This window comes from Triturus cristatus, chromosome 6, assembly GCF_964204655.1.
Source record: "Triturus cristatus chromosome 6, aTriCri1.1, whole genome shotgun sequence".
NCBI classification, from domain to species: domain Eukaryota; kingdom Metazoa; phylum Chordata; class Amphibia; order Caudata; family Salamandridae; genus Triturus; species Triturus cristatus.
This window is the reverse complement of record NC_140589.1, coordinates 657,836,537-657,849,130: the sequence shown is the minus strand read 5'-3', so window position 1 is coordinate 657,849,130 and position 12,594 is coordinate 657,836,537.

Below are 12,594 nucleotides of genomic sequence, written 5' to 3'. Positions count from 1 at the left end.
TCTGCAGACCAATATCTAGCTTCCTGCCAAATGTTGTGTAATTCCATCCGGAGTTATTGATGTAGTCCTTCTCAAAGAAGTCTATGGAAGAAGCATGGGGATTTTGTGTTTGGAAACCAGTTCTTTTCTCAACCCTCCCTTTATGAATCACCCTGAAACTTTTCATGCACAAACTAGGTGCAAAAGAGCACTTTTTGGAGCATTTTGTGGAGATTTGTCAAACGATGCCAAAGTTATTAGTAACTCAAAAAACACTTTTTTCTATTGGAATGCTGACCTAACTATAACTACCCCATTATATTTATTTATATTCATATGTATTTATGTACATCTATATATATCACCCAATGTCAGTCACCACTGGGTAGTTACAGGTAGGACCACGTTCAATAGGTTTGCTTATCACTTTGGACACCCCATGGCCAAATATGATTTAAAAACATGTTTACTGCGAATTCATCAAGGATTTATGGATCAATGGTAAAATCTTTTTTGAAAAAACCTGCACTTAAATTTTTTTTTTAAAAAGCCACTGGGGTGGGCCATGCTTCACTATGCGCTAATTACCTCACATATTACATCACCCATGACATATTTTATGACTTCATTGATAACATCAGTGGAACATCTGAAATGCCATATTCATGACAAGACTGTGTCTGTCTGGAGCACAAGTTATAGTTACTTAGGTCATGAGTTAAAGTTAGTTTTAGGTATCCATAATGTTCCTTTTACCTTTGTTTTTCAGTGATTACATGTGTATGTATATATGTTAGTAATATTAATATTAACAATAATAATATGAATGGATTTCTTACTCATTCCTGTTTAGGATTGTACAGAATTTGCCTTCTTTACCTTTGTGTATGATAGAACAAGTTGCAGTGAGCCAGTGCCAATTTTCACATTATGGACAAAATGATCAATATTTCTTCACATATCCAACAATGCTATTTTAGAACCGCTTACTGATTTTGTGTACTAGTCTCGCATATTTTAGTCTTACCCACAGGAGAATGCTCCAGACCGAGTCTGTTAAGGAAGTGAATAGAATCGGGTCTGCTATGATTTACTTCATGTCCTCAGAGATCAAAACAACAGCAAATCTTCTGAAGCCTGTCAGTCTTCAATAGAAATAGCAGGGCTGGGAAAGCAGGTTGAAGCATGTGTGTGCCTCTGTGCATCTCCTGTTGCCGAGTTCACTGGCTTATCCGCACCTGGGGAGCAGTTTGAGTCAAGATACGTCTCAATTGCTATTGCTTCTTTCATTGCTGTGAAGAATTTATAATGTATTTAAATCAATAATGGGGTTATTAACAAAGAACAACGCTAGATTCATACCACTGCTACAGCGAAATACTGCTTCTCATTCAATTTTTTTTTTTATGCAGCTCCATAGTTGCCAAGACACCCATCAGTTTATGCAAAATTGGCGAAATAATGTTGTTTTTGTGCAAGGTATTGTTTGTGCTTAAGAGATGCGAAATAATGTGGACTTTGCTTTTTCACAGATGGGATTCAATTACTTTTTAGATATGACAAAAAGTGAACAAAATAAAGTTGTAAACATTGCAGCTATCATATATTTACATGATTACTGTATTGCTTTTTTGTTTATGTTACTTACTATTGTTACATTTATTGAAGGACCTCTTGTTTTTCATGGCTGTACAGAACGATTGCATTTGATGCAGTCTTTGAAAGGCGATTACATTGCTAGAGTGTTTTTGGTAGGAGAATATCAGGTGACTTTTCTAACCATTTGGGCGATAAAGAGTCAATTAAATGAAGCATTTATCAGCTTACATTTTAATCATGAACTGGGTAAGCAATTAAGTTCATAACTATGCTATGAAAAGTATTACTTTCATATTAAAATATATGAGAGAAAATGTTGAAAAATAGGTTAGGAAGAGTACAGCTCCACTTCAATGCATTTTTACACTTTTTTCCGATTTGAAAAGCTGTCTAGGAGTACGTTGTGAAGGTTGTACCAGTCACAGGGTACAAGGAGTACTCTTGGAAAAGCTGTGCGGCTTCTGCAGGTGATAACATTTTCCAAATATGAAATTATGGGCCTCATGTAAAAATGCATTTTATAAAAGTGGTTCCAACATGATGACTTGCTAATACATCGTCTGTGAGCCTCGTGCTTCTCTGGTGCTACAGGAGAAAATCAGACAATGTAATGACATAGATGGGTACCTCGGGTCTTGGAGGATTGTTGTCAAGGTGCCGGAGAGCTGGTTGCACCGTCCACGGAGGTAACCGGTATGTGGCCATGCAGTTATCTTTTGAAAGGCCAAGGCAACGGAGAGCTGAGGGGCTCAGGCAGGAACTTTGCGCGGCAGTACAGATCGGCTTCTTTGGTCATTCCATCAGTATCAGCACCTGTTGGAACCCCCAAAACGTCCCAGCTGCTCAGAAGGAAATTTCTATGCGAATCTCACGGAGGGGGAGCATCAGGTGCCAGAGTACAGCCCCCGGAGGCACATTCACAACGGGGATCAGGAAGAAGTGCTCCAGTGGCGTAACGAAACCTGAGGGGGCCCCCCTGCAAAGTACATGGAGGGGGCCCCCTGACTCACCGCACCCCCAACAACTTTGCCCAACCACCAAAAATTCAGGTATATTTTGTATTTAAACCTCCAACATTTAATGAAATGCCTCTATACTTGCGTACTCAAAATTCGAATAAGAAAGTAAGAAACACTCTTAACATATAAGCTACACCATTTGTAACATTATTGTCAAGAGCAGATTATTTAACTGAAAATGGAATCAGAGCAATGCCAAGGAGTGGTCGTATTGTTTGAGGAACTGCCTATCGCTGAAGAACAAGGAACAACTACATAGGGTCTGAATTAGAATTGACATTGATGGAAAATAACTTGAAACTTTGAAAGACAAACCCAAATCTGCAATTTAACAGACTCGACTGACAATATACATGAGCAGTACACAAGATATAACCCAGTATCCTGCCGGCTCCAAGAGAAATAAACTGGTGTGAATTATCTGCATGCCACACACTTGCATCTGTCAGGGATTTTGTACAATATTAACCACTCTATAGTATTTAAAATGAACTGAGGATGCAATTTCAACATCTGCCATCAGGGCTTTATTAGTAAGCAGGGCATAAACAGGCAGGCACACAAGGCTGAGGATGAAAACTGCCTGGATGCTTCAGAACATTGATGCAAATGTGTCTGTATTTATCATTTCTGTATTGTAAACAAGGCTAATTACATGATTTCAGGTGCACATATTATAGACAAGTGCAAACAACACCATCAATACTGCATCATGTAGGATAAAAACAAACCATATTAGCAAGTACCTAATGACAGAATCTATACTAACTGCAGCTGGTGAAGCAAAGGAAAAAGTGCAAAAACTTTCAAAGTGCATAATAAAGGAATCAGCAATCCAGCAATATACAAAACTCAAGCGTGTTTTGTAAAGCAATCCCCCTTTCTTCTTGCATCAAGGTGAAAACACTTTCAAAGTGCGTGATAAAAACAAATCCAGCAGTATGCAGAAATTAAGCCAGGTTGGCCAAACAATTACCCCTTTGGTTTGTGTATGAAGGCGCAAATACTTCAAAGTGACCGGTCAAACAATAACATGCACAACAGCATAAAAAAATCAAATCTAACCAGTTTAATCAGACTGGCCCTTTGGTTTGTGAAGGAAGGCACACATAATTCACAATGACTTTTTAAACAATAACAAGTACAGCAGGCAGCAGCATACAAAAATCAAACCACTTTAGTCAACCAATGCCCCTTTGGTTTGTGTATGAAGGTGCAGATATTTCAAAGTCACTGTTAAAACAATAATAAGTACAGCAGGCAGCAGCATATCAAAATCCCTGTACTGTACCCTTCCCAGGCACACACACATCTAGCGCAGAGTCACTGCTCCTGCGCAGCACTGCACATCTACCTGAAGTAGGCCAAGGGTGAGTTAAGCACACAGCAGCTGAACTTTTAAAATAGTGAGTGAGCCTGTAGGCCTCACTCCAGTGACAGGGTAAAAAGGACCTGTTCACTACTACTGATCACTAAACAGTAAGCTGCCACCACACACCTTGTGCTGCTTTACACCTGGCGAAGGCTGTAGCCTTGCACCACTATAAGGATAGCACTTTGGGTGCCCCTCCTGGTACAACAAGACCGCATACAATGAAACAGACCTGTGTCATGGCGCACCTAATGATATGTGCTCACCCATGAGAATAAAATCAACATTAGGGTCCAGTGCTTTAAATGGGCCGGTACTCACCGATACTGAGAACCGGCACTTCACAGTTTTCTCCCCCTAAGTACCGGAACTTGTTTTTGGGCAAGGAGAGTACCAGTACTCCCAGAAGCAGCAGGGCTCCTGCCCTGAAGTACGGGCACGTGCAATGCAAAAACTACTGAAAATAACCCTTTCAGATGGAGCGTGTTTATGTGCCGCTCTGGCAGGCAACGCTTAGTGTATTCCTGCGCTGGGGTGCTCCTGCAGAGTTAGGTTCAAATTGACAAATGCAAAAACAACAATTGATGGACAGAATGCAGAACAATGTCATACATTCACCCCAGTACAGAGATCTGGGCCTGAATCCATCGTTTTTTTGCTCACCATGCCGTTCCAGTTTGAACCCAGCCATATGCAAATCAGTCTTGACACTGTGCCTCATGGGAACAGTCCAGCCCGAACTGCCAAGCAAGGTCCTCCCTGGACTGGAAACAAGCATCATAGGACCGGTTTCGGGGTTTCACCCCTCTTCAGCCAGGATAGCTTTATTTCCAGTGGCATGGAGAGCAAGGGACCCACGTCTGGGCATACCCTTCCCACTCGGGGTGACAAATGCAAAAACAACAATTGATGGACAGAATGCAAAACAATGTCATACATTCACCCCAGTACAGAGATCTGGGCCTGAATCCATCGTTTTTTTGCTCACCATGCCGTTCCAGTTTGAACCCAGCCATATGCAAATCAGTCTTGACACTGTGCCTCATGGGAACAGTCCAGCCCGAACTGCCAAGCAAGGTCCTCCCTGGACTGGAAACAAGCATCCTAGGACCGGTTTCGGGGTTTCACCCCTCTTCAGCCAGGATAGCTTTATTTCCAGTGGCATGGAGAGCAAGGGACACACGTCTGGGCATACCCTTCCCACTCGGGGTGACAAATGCAAAAACAACAATTGATGGACAGAATGCAGAACAATGTCATACATTCACCCCAGTACAGAGATCTGGGCCTGAATCCATCGTTTTTTTGCTCACCATGCCGTTCCAGTTTGAACCCAGCCATATGCAAATCAGTCTTGACACTGTGGCACTGAGGCACAGGGTCAAGACTGATTTGCATATGGCCATGTCTGAACTGGGGTGGCGTAGTGGGCAAAATAACGATGGATTTAACCCAGATCTCTTGACTGGGGGAGAATGTCTGCATTGTCAGCATTCCGTCCATCATTTGTTTGTTGTAACGCTTTTCGCCCTAAGTGGGATGGGTATTCCCAGACGTGGGACCCGTGCTCACTACGCCACTGGAGTCAAGCTATCCTGGCTGATGACGGCTGATAGCCAGAAACCGGTCCTAGGATGCTTGATTCCGGTCCAGGGAAGACATGGCTTGGCAGTTCGGGCTGGACTGTTCCCATGAGGCACAGGGTCAAGACTGATTTGCATATGGCCATGTCTGAACTTGGGTGGCGTAGTGGGCAAAATAACGATGGATTTAACCCAGATCTCTTGACTGGGGGAGAATGTCTGCATTGTCAGCATTCCGTCCATCATTTGTTTGTTGTAACGCTTTTCGCCCTAAGTGGGATGGGTATTCCCAGACGTGGGACCCGTGCTCACTATGCCACTGGAGTCAAGCTATCCTGGCTGATGACGGCTGATAGCCAGAAACCGGTCCTAGGATGCTTGATTCCAGTCCAGGGAAGACATGGCTTGGCAGTTCGGGCTGGACTGTTCCCATGAGGCACAGGGTCAAGACTGATTTGCATATGGCCATGTCTGAACTGGGGTGGCGTAGTGGGCAAAATAACGATGGATTTAACCCAGATCTCTTGACTGGGGGAGAATGTCTGCATTGTCAGCATTCCGTCCATCATTTGTTTGTTGTAACGCTTTTCGCCCTAAGTGGGATGGGTATTCCCAGACGTGGGACCCGTGCTCACTACGCCACTGGAGTCAAGCTATCCTGGCTGATGACGGCTGATAGCCAGAAACCGGTCCTAGGATGCTTGATTCCGGTCCAGGGAAGACATGGCTTGGCAGTTCGGGCTGGACTGTTCCCATGAGGCACAGGGTCAAGACTGATTTGCATATGGCCATGTCTGAACTGGGGTGGCGTAGTGGGCAAAATAACGATGGATTTAACCCAGATCTCTTGACTGGGGGAGAATGTCTGCATTGTCAGCATTCCGTCCATCATTTGTTTGTTGTAACGCTTTTCGCCCTAAGTGGGATGGGTATTCCCAGACGTGGGACCCGTGCTCACTACGCCACTGGAGTCAAGCTATCCTGGCTGATGACGGCTGATAGCCAGAAACCGGTCCTAGGATGCTTGATTCCGGTCCAGGGAAGACATGGCTTGGCAGTTCGGGCTAGACTGTTCCCATGAGGCACAGGGTCAAGACTGATTTGCATATGGCCATGTCTGAACTGGGGTGGCGTAGTGGGCAAAATAACGATGGGTTTAACCCAGATCTCTTGACTGGGGGAGAATGTCTGCATTGTCAGCATTCCGTCCATCATTTGTTTGTTGTAACGCTTTTCGCCCTAAGTGGGATGGGTATTCCCAGACGTGGGACCCGTGCTCACTACGCCACTGGAGTCAAGCTATCCTGGCTGATGACGGCTGATAGCCAGAAACCGGTCCTAGGATGCTTGATTCCGGTCCAGGGAAGACATGGCTTGGCAGTTCGGGCTGGACTGTTCCCATGAGGCACAGGGTCAAGACTGATTTGCATATGGCCATGTCTGAACTGGGGTGGCGTAGTGGGCAAAATAACGATGGATTTAACCCAGATCTCTTGACTGGGGGAGAATGTCTGCATTGTCAGCATTCCGTCCATCATTTGTTTGTTGTAACGCTTTTCGCCCTAAGTGGGATGGGTATTCCCAGACGTGGGACCCGTGCTCACTACGCCACTGGAGTCAAGCTATCCTGGCTGATGACGGCTGATAGCCAGAAACCGGTCCTAGGATGCTTGATTCCGGTCCAGGGAAGACATGGCTTGGCAGTTCGGGCTGGACTGTTCCCATGAGGCACAGGGTCAAGACTGATTTGCATATGGCCATGTCTGAACTGGGGTGGCGTAGTGGGCAAAATAACGATGGATTTAACCCAGATCTCTTGACTGGGGGAGAATGTCTGCATTGTCAGCATTCCGTCCATCATTTGTTTGTTAAAAGGTTCAAATTGACATCGCAACGAGAATGAGGATGTGGCCAGAGCTGCCGACAGTGGAACTGGAGAATCAGATTCACATCCCTACGTCAGCTCATCATCCTGTTACTCTAGACAACTCCTTTAACCAGTGGTGCTTAAAAAAAAGTAAGCTTTAATGCAAATGTTCTGACTGTCATGTAAAGCGCTTAAATGTCCATGGCCCAAATTTGCGCAATATCAAACTTCCAAAAATTAGGTCCTGCACCTATGACATTGGAGCTGATGCTTGCCATTTCTCCTGTGTAAAGAGGCAGCGAATTTGGCCCATGGGCGTTCAAGTGCTTTACATGACAATCAGAACATTTGCATTAAAGCTTACTTATGTGGCTATTGTTAAATTCCTGGCTTTTTAGCCACACCACTAACGGCCCACTCAGTCTAATTAGTGAGTACCGGCACTTCTCATTTTCCATTTAAAGCACTGACTCCAATTGATTGCCTCCCTCTTCTCCTCTTGGGGTGATGGCGGTTCTGTTTACCCCAAGTAGAATGCTGCATTTGGAACCCTTAATATAGAAGCTGTATCTGCACGCGAAGTTCGGCCCGGGGCTACGCTTAATCATTTGATTAATCATTCGAGGAAGAGGGAGCCTTGTGTAGAAACTCAGCTTAAGCATTCTAAGTTTCTAGAGTATAAAGAAGGTTATTTGGTTTGAATAACTTGGGGAAAAGAGGAATCCACAACTAAGCATTTGAGGTGCTGAATCTGAAACACCAATACTCTATATAGCACGTCCCAATATAATGTCGTTAATATACTTATACATATATACAGTGCTTTAAATGGACCGGTAGTCACCGGTACTAAGTACCGGCACTTCTACTTTTTCTGCTCTTGAGTACCGGAACTTCTCCGTGTCCAAAGAGAGTACCTGTACTCATGGAGTAGCATGTCAAGCTCAGTGCAATTTGGCATGTACAAAAAGAAGCCCGACAGACCTGACTAGTCAGTCCGTTTTCGTGAAGCACTCTGATAATCGAGTGCTAATCTGCCCTCAGTGTGTTAACTGCGGGGTGGCACGATGCATTTATTTCGAGCTGGCAGGAAGTTTGGAAGGGGCTCGAATCACATTGTGATATTTGACACTCAGGGTCTGTGGCGTCAATAGCACTGTAGGTGTGCAAGCAGGGCCTGCTTATAGGCATATTGTCACTGTGGGAAATCTATGAAAGGATTCCTGCTGGCATAGCAGAGTACAGATGCACTTGATTGAAGTCAGATTGAGGAGGAAGGTGTTGTTCTCAGCAGAGAACTAAATCAAATAAACTTAAACTTGAAACTTGAGCAGGAAGGTGCTGACAGTGAAATTGTAGCACAGCTGATGGGAATCAAGGTTAGCAATGTGGGCAGCAGCCAGGGTTGGATTGGCAAAGCGCATGGGCCCTGCCTGAGTCTCACCTGTGGGCTGGTTTCATGGAGGACAACCAACCACAATATCCTACTGGCCACCCAGCCCCTACTATGGCCACCTGACTAGGCCACTATGCAGGGCCGGCTTTAGCGCTGGTGGCGCCCTGTGCGAAAATGTCTGTTGCCGCCCCCCCCAATGACCACCTCTGCCACGGATTCCCTCACTAGCACCCTTTAACAGTGCCATTTAGTTTTATAGCACCACTCATACCAGTGTAAGGTGTCAGAGCACTTTACACCACACACACATTGCACAGAGACAATCATATGTGCGTAAATCAGTGTATAGGAAATGTTACTTCCGATAGGACTACAAGGTGTAGTGTAGGAGTGACATGTCATCGATACTGATAGGCAGTATAGTTTGAGTCCTTATTCTGGGAAAGCACAAATTCTGAATTTAAAACGTAACATCATTGTTAGAGGTTCTCTTTCATAATATGATTTTTTTTCTACCCAAATGAATCCTTCTCGCAAGATTAGGATGATGAAAGACTGGGCAACAAATCTATAGCTCTAACATATACCTTTCAGTTTGCATGCAGCTCCAGGATGACAGTTAATAGCTCAATGTTCTATATTAGGATTTTTCCTTAGAAACGACGAGTAACAAAAGGAGCTCTCTTACAGAAGCAGTAACCCACTGACCTATTTACATTATATGCACTTCGTTATCTGCATGGTACACGTTCTTAGCAGCAGGCATCTTATCCCTCTGCACTACCTTAGGATGAGTCAAAACTTCCACCAGACAAACCTCCCATTTCTTTCCAGGAAGATGATAAATCACTGGAGTTATATTAACATTTTAATTGATGCCTGAAAATTGCTGGAAGCCAGGAACACGGCAACAGGTGCTTTTAAAATGATAGTATACATTTATTTTAAATTACGCTCCCACCCTAAGTCAACGTCCGGTGCGGTCGCACCGATCGCACCGCCCTAGAGCCGGCCCTGCCACTATGGAATGTGGAGGCGGGTAGCAGCACAAAAGGCTGTGCTTAGAGGTGGGGAGCCGAGGCGACTGAGAGGCCAGTTTTGTGGCTGTAGTTTTGGGCCGTCTTCACCTTAGCCCAGACCCCACAAGCAGTGCTATTCCACATTCCTTCCTGCCATTCCATCACACTGTGCCTTAATAGATTTGGTTGAGGCGGGGCAGGTGTTCCTCTGGCCATTAGGCCATTCACAACTCGGAAAATGTGGGACTAAGGGCTCGGTAGGTGGAACAGCTAAACACAAAAGCAGAGTCTTTGCAGTACTCCTGTGCCAAGCACTACTTGCACTGAGGCCATGGCAGGCGGGGGAGAAGAGAGTGTGAGGAGTCTGAGAAGCCAAACTGGGAGGCCAGGTCAGCTGTTGTGGCCCTAGGGTCGTTCAGCAGCCTAAAAGTTGTGTTTTTCTCTCCCAGGCAGGCGCTTCACATTCATCCCGTGGTAGGCGGGGAGTGCAGGTACTATTCAGCGGCCTTCCTGAAAGGCCAGGTTTGGCTCTATCTTTTGGGCCGTTCCCACGTCTGCCCTAAGGGGCTAGCCCAGTGCAGAAGCAATTTGTTTCAGCTGACCCCTCTGCCAGGCCATCACATTCAGGCCATGGTGGGTGTGGGAGTGTGCAAAGGCTCAGAGGTCTCGCTGGGAGGCCAGGTGAGGTGTTGGCGCCATTGGGACATTTTAAGCTTGACCCCAATTTCAATTATTAGGTTACTTGCACATGTTCCGTTTTTCAAACGCCAACAATAGTACTTGCCGAAAAGATCTATGCATTATCTGATAACAGTTTTGACTCATCATAAGTTGCACAGAGTGTTCATGTGCTTGGCTGCAAAACACAACATGCTGATCCCAGATTTGTATTTTATGTACATAGGCATGTGGGTTACTAGTTTTGCAGACCAATTAAATCTCAATCAAATCAAATGTGTGCCCCTGGCCAGGTCCCTTAGCACTCCCTGTAGCCCCGCCCCATAGCCCCCCCTCTGCCCAAGCCCCATCCCCTAATCACATCTTAATATGGTGAGTACCTGCACTTTTTTTTTCCATTTAAAGCACTGCATATATATATATATATATATATATGTACCTCCATCTATGTCAATAGCATGATTTTTATTATCTTGAAGCCCTGGAAAGCTACATTGGCGAGAAAATACATAGGAAGCCAAAACCCAACATTTTGTTGAATTTGGAAGCATAACATAACACTGCTGCTTTAAATAGTATTTGTTTTTTCGAACCATAGCTCATGCCGGCTCATTTTTCAGCCCTTAGTAACATGCTCACTGAAAGCTGGCCTGGCTCAATATTCATTAGCCCGGGCAGAGAAGAGGTTAAAGTCAGCAGCACATTTCAGAGTCCGTCTGTTACACATTTTGCACAAAGCATATTTGTTCACAAGGCAACGCGTGCGAACCCGCGGGCACATGACCTCTTGTTTATTATGAGGCTGGCTAAGCATCATGACCCAGACATACTGTATACCCTTATTGCAAACCACAATGAAGTTTCATCTCAGCACCCCTTCTTCGTATGCTCACCTCCACCCCACTCTCAGCTCAGCGCCCTCTTCATTTGAGGTTGCCTCCACCTCCTTCACCTCTGTTCCAAGAGTGTGTCCTGGGACCTTGGCACATAGAGAACTGGATAAAAGGAGTGAGGGGGTCCGCAGAGGGGCCTCTCGAGCAACGGACTGCCGGCTCTCTGCACAGGAGAGACATTCAGCCGTCGCCAGGCTCCTAGTGGTGCCCTTAGGACGTTAGAGGGGGGAGGAAGCCCAGTGCAACAGGAGGCAGCCAATAAAACTCAAACTGACAAAAAAGACACACTTCCCTGCATTAATGTAAAAAGGACAACATGTGTTGCTAATGCATTGCAGGGGTTGCTGGCTTTCTAATGTACCTGCCTGTGTTGTTGTTGTGGCAGTTTGTGTGTGGAAGCAGGTGGGGGAATGCACACAGTGCAAGCCCCACACGCCAGTTTTGCTTCAAGCAAACACGTTGTCACTGCGTCGCCTGCGGAAGCTCAATGGCTACAAACTGTGGCGCACCCAGGGCACAATAGGCCACAATGCCAACAAGGGAAGTGTGCCTTCAAACCCCTATTGGGTAATAAAAGACAAACAGTACTGGGGTGCAACTGCCCTGTTACACTCTTGGGCTCCGGCACCAGTGCACCTGCTAGCCTATTGATAACTACGACTCTGGCGACTAAGGTCTAAACTGAGAACTACAAAATATCATCACAAACACCACGTGTGGCGGTGTGGTGTCTGTTCTCCCGAAGGGGCCCCCTGGTGCTTGGGGCTGCGGGGGCCTGTGTTACGCACCTGAAGTGCTCACAGTATGAAGTCAGTACACCACAGAGGTGGCTGGTGAATTGTGAAAGTGGTGCAGCGTAAGACTAAATCCTGAATTAGACTACACATGCAAGGGTAGTGAGCTAGAGCAACTTTCACCATAGGACTTCATGGGTGGGATTCTCAAAGAGTGTAGATTTTTAATTAAGGATAGTAAATCTATACGCAGCCATAAAAACGTACTCAAGGTATATTTTCACAGTGGATAGCCAGCGTAGATTATTCCTTTAGCACAATACTTTTGTGGATGACAATCTGAAATAAAAATCCCTTCTTTTGTACTCACTATGCCTTTCTGTCTCCTTCCACCAGTCCATTACTCTGCTACTTTCTCTATGCCCTGCCATATCAAGCTACCTAATTCCATTCCA